We start from the raw sequence: 18,401 nt of genomic DNA on the forward strand, positions 1-18,401 counted from the left end.
CCCCGTCGGTAAGTTACTCCCGAACCAAAATGACCTAATTAGTAAGCCAAGACCGTCCCATTCCAGTCTTGTGGTTGCGCGGTTGTCCCAGGTTGTCGCTCTAATGACATACGGTCCTTATGGAGAGTAGCTAGCAAAAAACACAGTGCGAGCCCCCTAAACCAAGTTTCTAGAAAAACCAATTTTTAACAAGACGTGAGCCACTCAAACGGGCCACTCCCAGAATTAAGTTGCATATACCATTAATCAAATTAATTAAAAAGGACCAAGTGTGTTATAGCGCAGCACCTAGCACAACTAACCAAAATGCAACCCAAGGGATATATAAAGGATACAAAGTGGCTAGGAGAGTCCTTATAAGCATACATTATTAAAATGTAGTATGAAAATGTATTTAAAGTGATAGGTGTTGTTCATGTTATACTTGCCTTCCTCAAACTGCTCCTGCTGCTGCTCAAACTGATCTGAAGATGGATGTTGCTCCGGGTACTGGTACTGGGTCTCCTCCGGTAGCTCAATGTCTACTCATGAACACATGGCCAAAAACAATGCACAACATAAACATACAAGTAAACAAGAGCAAACACTAAGAAACAGTACAACAATACATAAAAACAACTAACAAAACTAAGCTAAAACTATTCTACGCGTTACAACGATCGCGTGGACATAAAGAATGCCTAAAACAAAGCTAGAACGTGAAATCTAGAGCTAAAACAAGGTTCAGGGTCTTTTCTGCAAGAAAACTAAGTTTCCAGGGGTTTTCTGCAAAAACCGAGTACCTAAACGTAATTAACGGGTAGATCTAGGGTCTAACTCGCAAAAAGGCAAGGGTTGGACGGCGGGTTCAATTTCTAAGAAGTTCAGGGGGGTCCATGCAAAGTTCTGGGCCTAACTGGAAATAGTGTTGAATGCGCCTGGACTGCAGGTTTATTCAGAGAAAACTTAGGGGCTCTTTAACAAAAGCACCAGACCGAAGGGGTATCTTCGGATCTGATCCGTTGGATCGAGATCCGGTGGATTAGATCGAACCGGTACGCAATCTAATCGTGTGCGTCTATGATGGATCGTGCGGCTCAGGCAAAGGGGACGCGAGGGCGGGGGCGGGACTCGCCGGAATAGGTGTTCCGCGGCGGCGAGTTCGTCGGAGTAGCGGTTCGGGCGCTACAGAGGGTCATTCGAGCCGCTATCTGGTGCAACAGAACGAGGGCGACATGTGTAGTCCACTGGGGCCAAGAGCGGGGCACGGCGAGGCTCTGCGTGACGGGGGCAACTGCGGCGGCTCTGCGCCGTGAGGTTCGCCGGCGAGCGTGCGTTCTGGCTACTGGAACGCCTACGGTCCCTAGGATCTAGCGTAAAAGCTACAGGGAGGCGGCCGAAGCTTACCAAGGGAGAGGGGCGGTCGGGGTCGCAGCGGAGGGACGTCGGCGGTGAGGTCAAGCGACGGGTCACAGGCGGCGCTCGTGGAGAAGTAGATGCAGGGGTCCTCCGGGCCTCTGGGCTCCACGAGAAGCTTCGGGGTCGAGCTGCGAAGCCGGTGGGGGGTTAGGGAGGTCGTAATCGTGCCGGCGACGTGGAATTTCATGGGTGGAGCACTTACCGGTGGCGGCGGCCGGGTGGAATTCCGGCTCTACGCGGGCGGAGCTCGGGCAGGGTCGGCTTGGGAACTCCCGGCGGCACAGCGGAGCTTCTGCGCGACTCGAGGGAGGCTGCGGTGCCGCGGGGAGGCGAGGCCACGGCGGCGCGGGGCTCTGCTCTGGTGGAGCTGCGGCGCAGGGGTGGCTAGGGTGTGGCGGTGGCTGTGGGGCCGAGGATAGGGTTCCTGGGGTGGCGTTTAAAGGGAGGAACCAGGGATTTTGGGCGTGCGTGCCGCGGATTCGGAAGCCAGCGAGGATCGCGGCGAGGAAAGGTCCACGCGGGGAAAATGGATTGAGCCGCTGCCCTACGAGATCCCGGGCTCGTCGCGCAGCTTCTAGAAGGCGGGCGAGCACGGGGCGGCTGGTTGGTGGGTCCTGCAGGGCCGGGGCGGTCCACCGCGCAGCGGGGAGGCGGGGCTGCGGTGGTCCAGCGAGCAGAGGAGGTCAGGCGCCAGGAGGAAGAAAGGAAAGGGAGAAGGAAGCGCTGACAAGTGGGGCAGGGCTATCAGCGGGGCGAGTGCGGGTGCTGGCTTGCTAGGCCGACCGGGGAAGGGAGGGACGCGCGGCCAACGGGCCGGGATCGGGCTGCGGGGGAAAGAGAGTGAGCTGGGCCCGCGTGGAAAAAGGGTTGGGCCAGCTGGGCTGCTTTACTGTTGGGTTTGGGTTTTTCTATTTCCTATCCTCTTTTCTATTTCTTTTCTCTTTCCTATTTCCAACACTACTCAAACTATTTGATTTCAAATGAAATTTGAATTCAAACCCCTATGCAATCAAGCAAAAATAAAACATGCACCGGCTTGAATGCAACAACAAATTTTAAACTTAGACAAAATTTTAATTACTTGTGATGCAAAATAGATTAAATGCAAGACTAAACATAATAAACCTTAGAAAATTAAACAAAGCCAATTAAATTTATTATTAAATGCTGAAAATTAATTTAGGGTGTTACAAACCCTACCCCCTTATAGGAATCTCATCCCCGAGATTCAGCTGGACTGGCTAGTAAAGAGATCTGGATATGTCTTCCTCAGCTCATCTTCTCGCTCCCATGTAGCCTCAGCTTCACTGTGATGACTCCACTGAACTCTGCACATCCTGATGCGCTTGTTCCATGTAACCCTCTCTGATGTCTCCAGAATCTTCACTGGATGCTCAATATAGGTCAGATCTTCCTGCACATTTAACCCATCCAGTGGTGCCTGCTCCTCAGGTACTCGCAGACACTTCTTCAACTGAGAAATATGGAAGACATCATGCACCCCAGAGAGATCAGTGGGCAACTCTAGGCGATAAGTAACTTCACCTTTCCTCTCCAGCACCCTGAATAGACCAATGTACCTTGGTGCTAATTTCCCTTTCAGATTAAACCTGCGGATTCCCCGCATTGGTGACACCTTCAAGTACACATAATCGTTCACCTTGAAGGTCAGGTCCCTCCGTTTGCCATCTGCATAGCTCTTTTGCCTACTCTGTGCAATCCTCAGATTCTCCCGCACAGCTTGTACCATCTGCTCTGCATCTTCTATAATGTCAGGGCCAAAGAGCTGCTTCTCGCCAATCTGGTCCCAATAAAGAGGAGTCCTGCACTTTCTGCCATACAATGCCTCGAAGGGGGACTTCTTCAGACTGGCCTGGTAGCTATTGTTGTAGGAAAACTCAGCATACGACAGGCACTTATCCCAACTGGCACCATACTGAATAACACAAGCTCTCAGCATATCCTCCAACACATGGTTGGTTCTCTCTGTCTGCCCATCTGTCTGAGGATAATAGGTGGTACTGAAGCGCAGCTTCGTATCCAACGAATCATGGAGCTGCTCCCAGAACCGTGAAGTGAACTGAGATCCTCTGTCAGATATGATCTTCTTTGGCACACCATGCAAACAGATAATCTGGGAGATGTACAACTCTGCAAGTTTAGCACCGAAGTAAGTAGTGTTCACTGGAATGAAGTGAGCAACCTTCGTCAAACGATCCACTACTACCCATATAGAGTTGTACCCCTGCTGAGTACGAGGTAATCCCACTATGAAATCCATCGTGATCTCCTCCCATTTCCACTCGGGAATCTTCAACGGCTGCAACAAACCGGCTGGCCTCTGATGCTCTGCCTTCACACACTGACATGTGTCGCAGATGGCCACATACTCGGCGACTGAACGCTTCATCCCGGGCCACTAGAAATGCTCCTTAAGATCATAGTACATCTTAGTACTGCCCGGATGAATAGAGTAAGCCGTATCATGAGCCTCACTCAGAATCAACTTCCTGAGATCGTTCCCCTCTGGCACACAAATCATGTTCTTGTACCACAAGGTACCCTGATCAACCTCTCTGAAATGAGGAGCCTTGCCTTTCTTGAGCAACTCACGAATCTCTTGCAGCTTCTCATCTTCCTTCTGATGCTGTCGGATCTCTGCCTCTATAGTGGGCTCTGCCTCGAATGCTGCACTCGAAGTATGATGCAAGAAACCCAGACTCAACTGCTCAAACTCCTCACATAACTCCTGATGCATCTGGAAAGCAACGGCCATGTTGACATAGCTTCTTCTGCTCAGAGCATCTGCCACAACATTGGCCTTACCCGGATGATAGTGAATCTCCAGGTCATAGTCCTTGACCAGCTCTAACCATCTCCTCTGCCGCATGTTCAGCTCATTCTGCGTGAAAATATACTTGAGGCTCTTGTGATCACTGTAGATATCACACTGCTGCCCATACAAGTAATGCCTCCAAATCTTCAGAGCATGCACAACTGCGGCTAACTCAAGATCATGAGTGGGATAGTTCAGCTCATGCCGACGTAACTGCCGTGAAGCATAAGCTATCACTCTGCCCTCCTGCATCAGAACACAACCAAGACCATCCTTCGAAGCATCACAATACACCATGAACCTCTTGCTCTGGTCTGGCAGAGTAAGGACTGGCACCATAGTCAACCTCTTCTTCAGCTCATCAAAGGCCATCTGACACTCATCAGTCCATATGAATGCCACATTCTTCTCTAGCAAAGAAGTCAAAGGCTTTGCAATCTTGGAGAAATTCTCAATGAACCTCCGATAATATCCTGCTAAGCCCAAGAATGACCGGACTTCCATCACCGTCTGCGGTGTCTCCCACTCGAGCACATCCTTCACCTTGCTCGGATCAATTGCAATGCCTCCCTTGGAGATGATATGACCGAGGAACGGAACCTCGTCAATCCAGAACTCGCACTTGCTGAACTTAGCATACAGTTGATGCTCCCTCAATCTCTGCAACACGAGCCTCAGATGCTCTTCATGCTCTACCTCTGTCTTGGAGAAGATCAGAATATCATCAATGAAGATCACCACGAAGACATCTAGATAATCCATGAAAACCATGTTCATCAGATGCATGAAGAAAGCCGGGGCATTAGTCAAGCCGAAGGACATGACTGTGTACTCATATAGCCCGTACTTGCAGGTAAATGCCGTCTTCGGAATATCCTCAGGACGGATCCTCAGCTAGAAATAACCCGAACGCAGATCAATCTTAGAGAATACACGAGCCCTCGAAGCAGATCAAACAGATCCTCAATACGGGGCAGTGGATGCTTGTTCTTAATGGTAACTGTGTTCAGCTCCCGGTAATCGAGCCATCCTTCTTATCTACTAGCAACAACGGAAAAGCCCAAGGAGAAAAGCTGCGACGGATATAGCCCTTGGCTAGCAACTCATCTATGGTCTTCTTGACTTCCTCATGCTCTATAGGTGCCATGCGGTAGGGCCGCTTTGCAACAGGAGCTGTGCCAGGCAAGAGATCAATAGAAAACTCAATGTCGCGTTCAGGCGGCATACCTGGCAAATCATCCGGAAAGACATCCGAGAATTCAGACACCACGCGAATACCATCCCTGGGTCTAGCCTCCATCTGATGAAGAAATCCCGAGGGCTTTGAAGCACTGACTATCACCTCTTAGCCATCAGATGCTATCAAGTGAACTGCCCGATGAGCACAATCAATTCTGACTCCACACTTGGCAAGAGTATCCATTCCCGGAATCACATCAATACCCTTGGTGTCTAGCACCCTTAGATCAGCACTGAAATTTACCCCCCTTATGGCTATACTGACTCGAGGGCTAACAATATGGGATCTCAACTCCCCTCCCGGTGAAGAGACTAACAGACACTTCTTTAATGGGGTGGTAAAGAAACTATGTTGCTCAGCATATGACTTGGTGATGAATGAATGAGTAGCACCAGTATCGAAAAGCACCGTAGCTGGATGGGAGTTGACCACGAACGTACCAATAACCACGTTAGGAGCCTCGGCCGCTGACTCGGCCGTCACGTGGTTCACCCGACCCTGAAGTGGTGCCCTGGGCTGAGCTGGGCGCCCCTTCTGTCCCGCCTGTGCCTTCCGGGGGCAAGTGTTGGCGTAGTGCCCCGGCAGGCCGCAGTGATAGCACACGCGAGGAGGTGCTGGAGCCTGCTGTCCGGCAGGAGGAGCTGCCTGCCGTGGAGCCTGAGGTGCTGGCGGAGATGGTGGAGCAGCACGAGCCGGAGGTGCCGGAAACCTCGGGCCCTGACTTGCCTGCTGCTGCTGTAGAGGCGAGTACTGCTACTGCTGCTGCTGCCGCTGCTGGTACTGCTGAGGAGGCCGGTTGTAAGGATCACCGGGGTGTCCGACCCTAGAGGGGGAGGGGGTGAATAGGGTCGCTAATCGCTTTTTAACCTAGGGCTCAATCTACTTGCATAAGATAAACCTAACACGTCCTATGCATGCTAGTTATGACTAAGGTTTATCTTTGCTACTCTCTACTTACCCTAAAAACTTGGAACCTATAGCCAATCCTAATCAAACTAACTAGGAAAGTTTAGGCACGCAAGAAGAGTAAATGCGGAAACGTAATACGGTAAGTAAAGAGGTAAGTGCAAGAGGGATGCAAACTCCTGAGTAGACACGGTCATGTAATGTGGTTCGGCACAAACGCCTACGTCCACGGGACACCGAGGCTCTTCCGATCACCGTCTTGCACTACGCCACCAATGGCGATGCCGGCAAGCAAAGGCAAGTGCCCAAGACACCAAGTCTTATGCACCGCCACCGTCTCTCTCGGTCACCCGGCCGAAATCCACTACGGAGCTTCTCCACCAAGGAAGGGGCCTCCTCTTCCCCCGCACAAAGTGTCGTTGCCACTCCACACCAAGACAGAGGGTCACACGACGGATCACAAGTTGCTTGCCGCAGCAAGGCTTCTCTCAAGGGAGCTCTCGCAAGAACTAATCCCTATTACAAGCACTAAGCACTCTCACAAGTGTGCTTAAGCCTATATGATGTACAATGAAGCTCTATGGTGGTTGGAGATGTTCTTGGGTGTGTGTGGGATGTCCAGCAACTCCAGCACTCTTCAAATGGACAGGGTGAGGCGTATATATAGGCCACCAAGTCTTGTAGCCGTTGCTCCAACGGTCAGCTGTAAATCTGCGTGTCATCGGAAGAACCGATGCCTCTTGGCGGGGTAGCGTCGGTTCATCCGGTCACTCATAACCCGAAGTAGCCATTGGACTCCTGACGGCTGACGCAGAGACCACCGGTTGAACCGATGCTTTGCACCGATGCTTCACCGGTTCAACCGGTGCTGAAGGGTCTTCTTCTGACAGCTGACGTCATTGCACCGATGGTATGCACCGATGCACCGTCGGTTGAACCGGTGCTGAAGAAACTTCTTCTGGGCACTTGACATCGTCTCTGGAACAAAGGACTGCTAATGCACCGATGCCCTTTCTTGGACCGTCGGTTCAACCGATGCCTAAAGGCTGACTTGGCTTTGATTCCATCCTGCATCAAACATCATGGCGTCGGTTCTTCCGAATACCACCGGATGCTCCGATGCCCATGGCGTCGGATCTTCCTGTGCTCCTGATCCGAAATTTACTATGGTGGATCACCAAAATCACTCGAAATGGCATAAATGGTGCCATGTTCGTTACACCGGTACTACTGCTGCTGGTACTGCTGGGGCGGCTGGAGGCGAGGACGGGTGTTGCTGCCGGAAGCAACGGGAACGATCTTCCTCTTCTTGTCCTCCATCTCCTGGTGCTTGCACTCCGTGTAGAGCGCGCTGTCAACCAGATGGTTGAAGTCATCGAAGCGGAGGTTGAGCAGCGCGTACTGGATGTAGTCCTCCAGTCCCTCCATGAAGTGCTCCTGCTTGTCGCGGTCATCCGCAACCTCCTCAGGGGCGTAGCGAGCGAGCTGAAGGAAACGATCACGATACTCCGTGACCATCATAGTTCCCTGAAGCGAAAAGGAAAGATGTATGACGAATGATTAGCTCATGCTTCAGAAAGATGGAACAAGGGGGATACTAGCTCAAAAGGAAATGCTGAAAGATTATATCTGAGTTTACCGGCTTAAGTGCAAGGAACTCCTTCTTCTTTGTCTTCATAACGCCCGCGGGGACGTTGTGGCTGCGGAACCGCTCCCGGAACTGGATCCAGGTGAAAGCCTCGCGGTCCTAAACTGGGTGGGACTCCCACCAGTCCAATGCTGTCCCTCGCAGCTGTCCTGCTGCGTACAAGACACGCTCCCTATCATCGCACTGGGCGATGTCCAGCTGACGCTCCACTGCACGGAGCCAGTCATCCACCTGAAGTGGGTCAGACGTGTGGGAGAACGTCGGCGGGTGACCCCTCAGAAACTCCGCACGCCTGTCGCGGGTCTGCGGTGATGGAGGAGGTGGAGGCTGCGCATGAACCTGCTGCAGTGCCTGAACAGTGTTGTTCAGGGTGGCCATCATCTGCATCTGGAGCTGGAAGAACTGCTCCGGAGTCAAGGGTGGAGGCATCGGCATCCCGGTACCCTGGTTGTCCTGCCCCTGCTGCTGGCTAGAACCGGAACCGGTGCTCCTGGTGTTCACCATCTGATTTGAACAAAAGATGTATGAGCAAAGATATTGCAGAAATAATTTCAGACGGATATGATATCTTTCTGCAAGAAAGACTTAGGCATGATAAAGTAGACAGAATACAGTGGACGGTTTTACCCCCAATGATCTAACTCATTTTATTAATTAATTAACTTTACCTTAAAATTGATTTTCATTAAACAAAATTTGACTACTAAACTATGCAATCATTCAAAAATCCAAATCAAACATGTAGCATAATAACAAGCATACAAATTTCACAACATTGCCGAGTTTAACACACGACTCGACTAACACAACGCGTCGCAGAACGTGCTATCGTGCTATTATAAAGGGGTCCTCTAGCTTATGAGATCTACGAAAACTAATTCTATAGAGAAGATTCAAGGCGAGACGAGTAAAAAATCTTGGAATTTCAAGGAGTATAATAGCAAAATAGTTTCAGCAGACAAGGCTAGAGAAAAGAAGACCTAAAACTCGTCCAGTTCTATCTAGGCTTTCGTCCTACAATCGATATAGCTCTGATACCACTCTGTAACACCCGGTTTATAAAAGGACATAAACCGAGCAATCATATAAGTGCCAGGATCAAGTCACACGTATATACAACAGAATGAACAATATATCACAGCACATATCACGTAAAAATATATAATAAAGCGAATATGAATGTTATTTATTACATTAACGACAAAATGTCTAATACAGAGTATGCGGAAGCGTAAAACATATACGAAGCCTCTCCGAAGCTGGGCACCATAGGGACGTCGACTGGGAGACGAACGCCTAGAAGTCCTCGTACTCCTGGTAGCTCCGGGTGAACTCCCTCGCGTCGGCAGGAACTGAGCAGCAATAGAGTATCCCCAAGAGGAAAAAGAGTAGAGTAGGCAAGAGTGAGTACACAACTTGTACTCAACAAGTATAACACAAACTATGAGGCTCTAAAGTTGGCTGACTCAACTGCATTAGCTTTTAATCTTGGCAAAATTTTATAAAAGCTATTTACTACAAGTTGATGTATTACCATACCACAGTTATATAGTAATTAATCAAAATTAATTATGATACTGCTGAGATCCAAACCAAAACCACCAAGGTAACCCCACTAATCAAAAGGAGGATCCGGGCCGCTCATGACCGTGAGCACGGCTAGTATACTAGTTTTACACTCTGCAGAGGTTGCACATCTTTACCCACAAGTCGTGAGCTACGCTAGTTGTTCATCACACTTCCTTAGGTGAGATGACTAGCAAACTCACTACGAGGCCGTTACAAAGGACCACGTTGGTAAGGTGTAACCGCTAAGGATTCAGGCTCCGCAATGATGGGGCCCACCTCGAGGGGGTACACAGACCAAGCCTCGTAGCGCAGGGACCATTGAAGCTCACCACCCCTCCTGCCCCGTCGGTAAGTTACTCCCGAACCAAAATGACCTAATTAGTAAGCCAAGACCGTCCCATTCCAGTCTTGTGGTTGCGCGGTTGTCCCAGGTTGTCGCTCTAATGATGTACTGTCCTTATGGAGCATAGCTAGCACAAAACACAGTGCGAGCCCCCTAAACCAAGTTTCTAGAAAAACCAATTTTTAATGAGACGTGAGCCACTCAAACGGACCACTCCCAGAATTAAGTTGCATATACTATTAATCAAATTAATTAAAAAGGACCAAGTGTGTTATAGCGCGGCACCTAGCACAACTAACCAAAATGCAACCCAAGGGATATATAAAGGATACAAAGTGGCTAGGAGAGTCCTTATAGGCATACAATATTAAAATGCAGTATGAAAATGTATTTAAAGTGATAGGTGTTGTTCATGTTATACTTGCCTTCCTCAAACTGGTCCTGCTGCTGCTCAAACTGATCTAAAGATGGATGTTGCTCCGGGTACTGGTACTAGGTCTCCTTCGGTAGCTCAATGTCTACTCACGAACACATGGCCAAAAACAATGCACAACATAAACATACAAGCAAACAAGAGCAAACACTAAGAAACAGTACAACAATACATAAAACAACTAAAAAAACTAAGCTAAAACTATTCTACGCATAACAACGATCGCGTGGACATAAAGAACGCCTAAAACGGAGCTAGAACGTGAAATCTAGAGCTAAAACAAGGTTCAGGGGCTTTTCTGCAAGAAAACTAAGTTTCCAGGGGTTTTCTGCAAAAACCGAGGACCTAAACGTAATTAATGGGTAGATCTAGGGTCTAACTCGCAAAAAAGCAAGGGCTGGACGGCGGGTTTGATTTCTAAGAAGTTCAGGGGGGTCCATGCAAAGTTCTGGGCCTAACTAGAATTAGTTTTGAATGCGCCTGGACTGCGGGTTTATTCAGAGAAACTTAGGGGCTCTTTAACAAAAGCGCCAGGCTGAAGGGGTATCTTCGGATCTGATTCGTTGGATCGAGATCCGGCGGATTCGATCGAACCGGTACGCGATCTAATCGTGTGCGTCCGTGATGGATCGTGCGACTCAGGCAAAGGGGGCGCGGGGGCGGCGGCGGGACTCGCCGGAACAGGCGTTCCGCGGTGGCGAGTTCGTTGGAGTAGCGGTTCGGGCGCTACAGAGGGTCATTCGGGCCGCTATCTGGTGCAACAGAACGAGGGCGACATGTATAGTCCACTGGGGCCAATAGCGGGGCACGACGAGGCTCTGCGTGACGGGGGCAACAGCGGCGGCGACTCCGCGCCGTGATGTTCGCCGGTGAGCGTGCGTTCTGGCTACTGGAATGCCTACGGGCCCTAGGATCTAACATAAAAGCTACAGGGAGGCGGCCGAAGCTTACCAAGGGCGAGGGGCGGTCGGGGTCGCAGCGGAGGGATGTCGGCGGCGAGGTCGAGCGACGGGTCACAGGCGGCGCTTGTGGAGAAGTAGATGCAGGGGTCCTCCGGGCCTCTGCGCTCCACGGGAAGCTTTGGGGTCGACCTGCGAAGCCGGTGGGGGGTCAGCGAGGTCGTAATCGCACCGGCAACGTGGAATTTCATGGGCGGAACACTTACCGGCGGCGGCGGCCGGGTGGAATTCTGGCGCTACGCGGGCGGAGCTCGGGCAGGGTCGGCTTGGGAACTCCCTGGCGGCACTGTGGAGCTTCTGCGCGACTCGAGGGAGGCTGCGGTGCGGTGGGGAGGCGAGGCCACGGCGGCGCGGGGCTCTGTTCCGGCGGAGCTGTGGCGCAGGGGTGGCTAGGGTGTGGTGGCGGCTGTGGGGGTGAGGATAGGGTTCCTGGGGTGGCGTTTCAAGGGAGGAACCAGGGATTTTGGGCGTGCGTGCCGCGGATTTGGGATCCAGCGAGGATCGCGGCGAGGAAAGCTCCGTGCGGGGAAAACGCATCGAGCCGCTGCCCTGCGAGATCTCGGGCTCGGCGCGCAGCTTCTAGAAGGCAGGCGAGCATGGGGCGGCTGGTTGGTGGGTCCTGCAGGGACGGGGCGGTGTTGACGCTTCTTAAAGCGCCAATTAACGTACCGCAAGTGCACGGATCATGTAGCTTTTCCCTTAGAGTATTGCCCCAAGGTTTATCAATCCATGGAACAAGTGTATTACTATGCTTAACTAAGCACTAATGATGTTGGTAAAAGATCTATATTGAGTGTATGAGTGTGAAATAGATCTAATCTAACCAATCTAATCTAATCTAATCTAGACTAGTGAGCAATGGTAAGTGTGTGCACAAGATATGAAGAGCATTTGTCCATAGGGTCTAGGATCACTAGAGATGTAATCGCCAAGCAACAAAGAACGGATCTAATCTACCAAAGGTATGTTCCAAGATCAAAACCTTTCCCTCCCGCATACTGTCACTACACGAGGATAATCGGTAACGAATCAACAAAAACATGATAGTTGATGTAATCTAAGTAAACCATGCAAGAGCAAAGCAAACCCAAAGCCAAGTCGCGAACTATTAGGCATCAAAACATCATCAACAAGAATCGTGATAGATCAATCTAATAAAGGATTCGGCAATTACAACTCAAGATCTCCTTACAACCCCATGAACAAACGAGGACTTTACCCCATGAAGCTAAGCGAAGCATAGTCGATCATGGTGATGAAATCTCCGGCAAGGGATGGATCCCTTGCTGTCCTCCAACTTGCAGCTGCGCCGAGGGACGATGAGGCCTCCGGTGTCGCCTTTCTCTTGTGTCTAACTCAAATGTATCTCTGGATGCTCTTTCTCTGCGATCTCTGCGATCTCTCTGGATGCTCTCTGCATGACCCTCCCTTTGACGGCGGCTTCGGGGTATTTATAGGCAGATATAGTCGGCGGTTTTAGTAAAACACAAATTAGGGTTGACGCATACTTCACACTGAAGAAAACCGAGATCGATTGGGCTCCGAAAAGGGCTAGGCCGGCCGGCCCAAGGACTCCAGGCCGGCCGGCCTGGGCCCTTTCTGGCCCCTTTCGGTCCCATCTTTTGCGTGTTGAATCTTCCTCTTATTCCTCATCTTGGCCCAGTTGTAACCATGCGTCAAAACATCTCCGAAATTGTCCAATTTCTTGTCAAAATGCAACATGCTCCAAAATCCAGGACAAAATGGAAAACGGTCAAGTTTGGGTGCCAAGTGGCGGGTTAGTACATGAATCATCCCGAAGAATTTACCCAAACAACTCCTAATCATATAGTAAAATGGGTACTTAAGGAGCGCCAACATTCCCCCCATGCTTAGCTTTTGCTCGTCCTCGAGTAAATCAAATCATCAAATCCTTCCAAGGGTTGCTCAAGAGTTCTCAAACTGCAAAATTTACTTATGCAAACAAGTCTAACAATATTTATTCAAACAAAGGTCAGAGGAGCAGCAAGGATAATCATATCATGGACGTTTAAAAACTCATTCAATATTACTCCACGACTCTTACCTTTAACCGGCAACTCGAATATCGACAACACTTGCTTTTCTTGCCATCCTTGGAGGTTTTTTCTTTTTTTTTAGTTTTTAGAAGCAAAATACCCTGCAACAAAGGTTAGACTAGAAATTCTTGCATAAGTCCTTTCATGTCTCTCGATATAAGTGGCTATCCTATTATTATTTGCAAGCTCTCATCTCCCGAAAGTCTCTCAAGAATAAAGTGGGGCTATAGGAGAGGCTTAGCAAAGTATATACATATATTGTCAAATTAAGAAAACCTTCTAATGATTGCTTACCTTCTGAGCCAATGATCATGAGAGTTTCTTCATAATGTAAAGGGTTCAAGGGTAAGAAGATTTAGAATGGTGGACATGTGCAAAGGCATACAAAAAGATTGACTTCAAGGCACAAGCATCGTCCTCGTTGTCGGATTGCACATGGTTGGAATTGAGGATATTGTTCTCAAACAACAAGGTGATATCTCTTTGCACTTCTCTAACCATAGAATTCCTTCATTTAATTTTCTCTTCTCTTCTCATACATTTTTTTTTCTTTTCTTTTCTCTTCCCCCTTTTTTTCTCTCCCGAATTTTCTCTCTCTGTTCCGAACCTTTTCATAGGACACTTTCTATAAAACATAGATAGGCAAATCTCCAAAGTGGCTCCCTGAGTTTTTGGAGCCCGAACCGAGACCAGAGAGGCCTAGGCCGGCCGGACTAGTGCTTTCCCAGGTCGGATTCGGTCCGTCTTTCCAGTACTCCTTCCTTTCTTCATCCCAAAGTTATGTTTTATACAAATGATGCGCAGAAACAGAACGTATCCTCACAATTGGGTTGTGGTCAAGGAAGACGATAATAAACAAGATAATCTCGGGTTCGGGTTTTGGAATCCGGTAGATCTCATGAGTTGTTCCAATGAGGAATTCTCATTACCGAATATTGACGGGGCTAGCAATTCAGAGATGGAAAAATATGGACATAATCATTGCTCGAAATTAAAACTCCCAAGAGAAAGAAATCCTAACTCAACTCAATGTACATCCAATACTTATGGTGGAACGAATATAGCTTGTGGATGATAGGATTTTTACTCTCAACTTGCCAAGAACTTGATCAACCTTATGTTTGTAGGGGTATTATTATTTTTATGAAATTAAAGTCCTCCAAATCATGCCTTACTCGCAAGCGTAATCAAAACCAAGTGCTAGGTCAAAGCTCAAGTGTGGGTATTAACATGGACGAATAATCTACTAAGCTCCACAAATACAAAATAATTTTCATGACAACGCTCGCGAATAATTGCTTTTAAAGAAAATAAAGTAAAACTGAACGCATAAATAAAATGCACGATCCAACAAAAAACAAAGACTATTTTTATTTTGTTTTCATGACTCAACACTAATTTAAGACTCACTCTCACACATGCGAAAAATAAAGCACACAACGCTAAACTATGACTCTCACACATGCGGAATTAAAGACAAGCACCCGACGAAACAGAGTAAACAAAGACCAAAATTCAATCTACGAGTCATCACACCTTCCCCCCATGCTTAGATTATGCGGCGTCCTCGTCGCAAAGATATAAAAGACGGGTGTGATGCTCGTCGGTGTTCTCAACGGCACCTCGGGCAATTGCATCTTGGACGCCCTCCTCCTTGCTTTTGTAGATCTCCGACCATCCCGAATAACTTCCTTATGTTGTGGACAAGGAAATTGTAGTCTCTCTCAACCAAGCTCTCGATGTCGTCCATCCTTCGATCCATTGCCACGATTTGATCGTGACACCTAACGATGGTGGCGCGGAGATCCGCGATTTCATTGCGGCACTTGAAACAGCACCCGGAGTAATGCCCACTACGGTTGGGGCTGTCGTCCTTGGGCTCGTCGTCGTCCTTCTTCTTCTTCTTGCCGCTGTCACCTTCGGAGGGGTCGTCTTCCTCCCTTCTCTCCTCTTCGGCCCACCCCGGCCAATCATCATCGTAGTCACGACCGGTGGCGTCCCATGAACTAGGGCTCACGATGCTCTCCCAATCGCTGTCCCCCGCATAATCCTTCGGCTCCGGGGTGTGCTCGATGTAGTTCTTTCTTTTAACTCCGAGGAGGCGTAAGGAACGCCTAGGCGCGGGTGGCTTTTTGTCTTGTCGCTTCTCGCCTTCGTCGTCGTCGCTGCTGATGACGACGACCACCCTTCGGGCTTGAGCTAGCTTCTCGTTGCACCATTGAAGGCCCTTCCCTCCGACACTCATCCTTGCCTGAGTATTGAATTTCTTCGGAGGGGCTTTCGCTTCACATCGCTTTGCTTCGACAAGGAGGGGCTGCGCACCAGTTGCCGAGATGGGGCTAGGTGTCTTTGGCGTGGGGGTGTTGGGCGTCCAACCCCTCTCCTCGATCTCCATTGCTGCAATCATGGCTCTTGCGCTCGCTGGACCGGCCATTGTCGAAGTCTCTCACGAGGTAGTGGTGTAGATTGAAAAGTATGACAGAATAGATCTAACCCGTGCCTCTATTTAAGTCCCGAAAAGACTTGGACGAGAAGTCCAATATCTCTTCAGTTTTGGTATGCGAAATCTATAAGGCACAGGTTTGAAATTTCCTTATCCTGTACCTACCAAAAATTGAGACTGATTCGCACACGAGGAGGCTTAGGCCGGCCGGCCTAGGGTTGTTGGGCCGGCCGGCCCAGGGGGTTTTTCAACCCCTGGACTCCAACTTTTTCCGAGGTGCACACCAATAAATTAGAAGCCTATGTTTTACTCAAAGTTCGTCCAGAATAGAAATAAAACTACGAAAATAAAATCTAAAAGAGAATATTTACAAACTTACCTTGCTTAACGTCGTTAGGCTTGATGTTCCGGTTCCTCATCCATGGTGTATATGTCAATGTAATGAAGGGGCACGACGTCGGGCTCCAAGAATATCTTTAGTCGCTGTCCGTTCACCACATATTGGTTGCCTTTCGCATCCATGATTGTCACTGCTCCCGTGGGTGAAACCGAGTGTATGATGTATGGTCCATCTCATTTGCTTTGTAATTTTCCTTTGCCAAAGAGTTTGAATCTTGAATTGTAGAGTAGGACCTTGTCTCCTTCTTTGAATTCCTTGTTTTGTAATCGTTTGTCATACCATCTCTTCAACCTTTCTTTGTAAATTGATGCACTATTGTACGCTTTCAATCTTAACTCCTCCAATTCGCTTATTTGGATTCTCTTTTTAATTCCAGTGGCTTCCGCATCAAAGTTCATCTCCTTCATTGCCCAATACGCCTTATGTTCTAGCTCAACCGGCAAGTGGCATGTTTTTCCATAAACAAATTGATAAGGAGTCATACCAATCAGGATTTTGTGTGTCGTACGATATGCCCATAGTGCATCATCTAGTCTCTTCGACCAATATTTTCCTCCTTTTACCACAGTCTTCTTTAAAATGTCCTTCAATTGCTTGTTCGAAGTTTCCACTTGTCCATTTGTTTGGGGGTGATAAGCCGTGGACACTCTATGTTCAGTTCCCAATTTCTTCAAGCATTTACCAAAGTCTTTGCCCGTGAAGTGTGTTCCTCCATCGCTTATCAAGATTCTCGGGACGCCATATCGAGGGAAGATTACCAATTTAATCATGTGCGTGGACTCCTCCGTTGATGCCTTCCGACATGGCATAGCTTCAACCCACTTAGAAACATAGTCCACCATCACCAATATATGCTCAAACCCATGTGAGTTCACGAATGGTCCCATGAAATCGATTCCCCAGACATCAAATAGATCTATTTGTAAATTGTAGTTCAATGTCATGGCATTCCTTTGCGAGATATTCCCCGTCCTTTGGCATTCCGGACAAGTCGAAACAAACCTTTTCACATCTTCATGCATCTCGGGCCAATAGAATCCACTAGCCCATACCTTAGCTTGAGTTCTAAAGTGCCCATAATGTCCTCCATATCCCGACGAGTGACACTTTCTTAGAACTTCTTCACGTTCCTCTCTCGGTATGCATCTTCTTAGGACTCCATCTTCTCCATATCTATATAAGTATGGTGGATCCCAATAGTATTTTCTTCTTTCCGTGATCACTCTTCTCTTTGTATTCTTGTCCAAGTGATCCAAGGGCATCCCTTTTATTGCCCGTATTATTTCATTCATCCAACTATCTTTGTCGAGAATTCTATATAGGTGATCATCTCTCATTTGATCCTCTATCGGTTCTTTTCCATCATCTCCATGGTTCATCCTTGATAGGTGGTCGGCCACAACATTTTCTGCCCCTTTCTTGTCCCTTATCTCCACATCGAATTCTTGTAGCAATAGGATCCATCGAATCAAGCGTGGTTTAGCATCTTTCTTGGACAATAGATACTTGATTACCGCATGGTCGGTATAAACTATCACCTTAGAGTTTACTATGTATGATCTGAATTTTTCGAAGGCGAATACCACGGCAAGCAATTCTTTCTCCGTTGTTGCATAATTAACTTGGGCTTCATTGAGAGTCTTGCTTGCGTAGTAGATAGCATTTACCTTCCCCTCTTTCCTTTGTCCAAGAACGGCTCCTACGGCATAGTCGCTTGCATCACACATGATTTCAAAAGGTAGATTCCAATCCGGAGGTTGCATGATAGAAGCACTTATGAGGGATTGCTTGAGTGTTCGAAATGCGTGAAGGCAATCACTATCGAAGATGTATTCCACATCTTTTTGGAGAAGTTGTGTCAATGGCTTGGTGATTTTTGAAAAATCCTTTATGAACCTCCTATAAAATCCGGCATGACCGAGGAAGCTCCTCAAAGATTTGATGTCCGTAGGTGGTGGCAATTTCTCCACGGTTTCTATCTTTGCTTTGTCCACCACTATCCCTCTCTCGGAGATAACATGACCGAGGACAATTCCTTCTTTCACCATGAAATGACACTTCTCCCAATTAAGCACAAGATCAACCTCTCCACATCTTTTAAGAACTTTTTCCAAATTTGCCAAATAATTTTCAAAGCTAGTACCATGCACCAAGAAATCATCCATGAAT

General features: G+C 48.4%; 1 pseudogene; it reads right to left on the reverse strand.

The window, feature by feature from the left end:
- Positions 1-18,401, reverse strand: part of LOC120645665 — a 96,599-nt pseudogene that overhangs the window by 74,587 nt on the left and 3,611 nt on the right.

Source organism: Panicum virgatum, chromosome 8K (assembly GCF_016808335.1).
Source record: "Panicum virgatum strain AP13 chromosome 8K, P.virgatum_v5, whole genome shotgun sequence".
Classification (NCBI taxonomy): Eukaryota; Viridiplantae; Streptophyta; class Magnoliopsida; order Poales; family Poaceae; genus Panicum; species Panicum virgatum.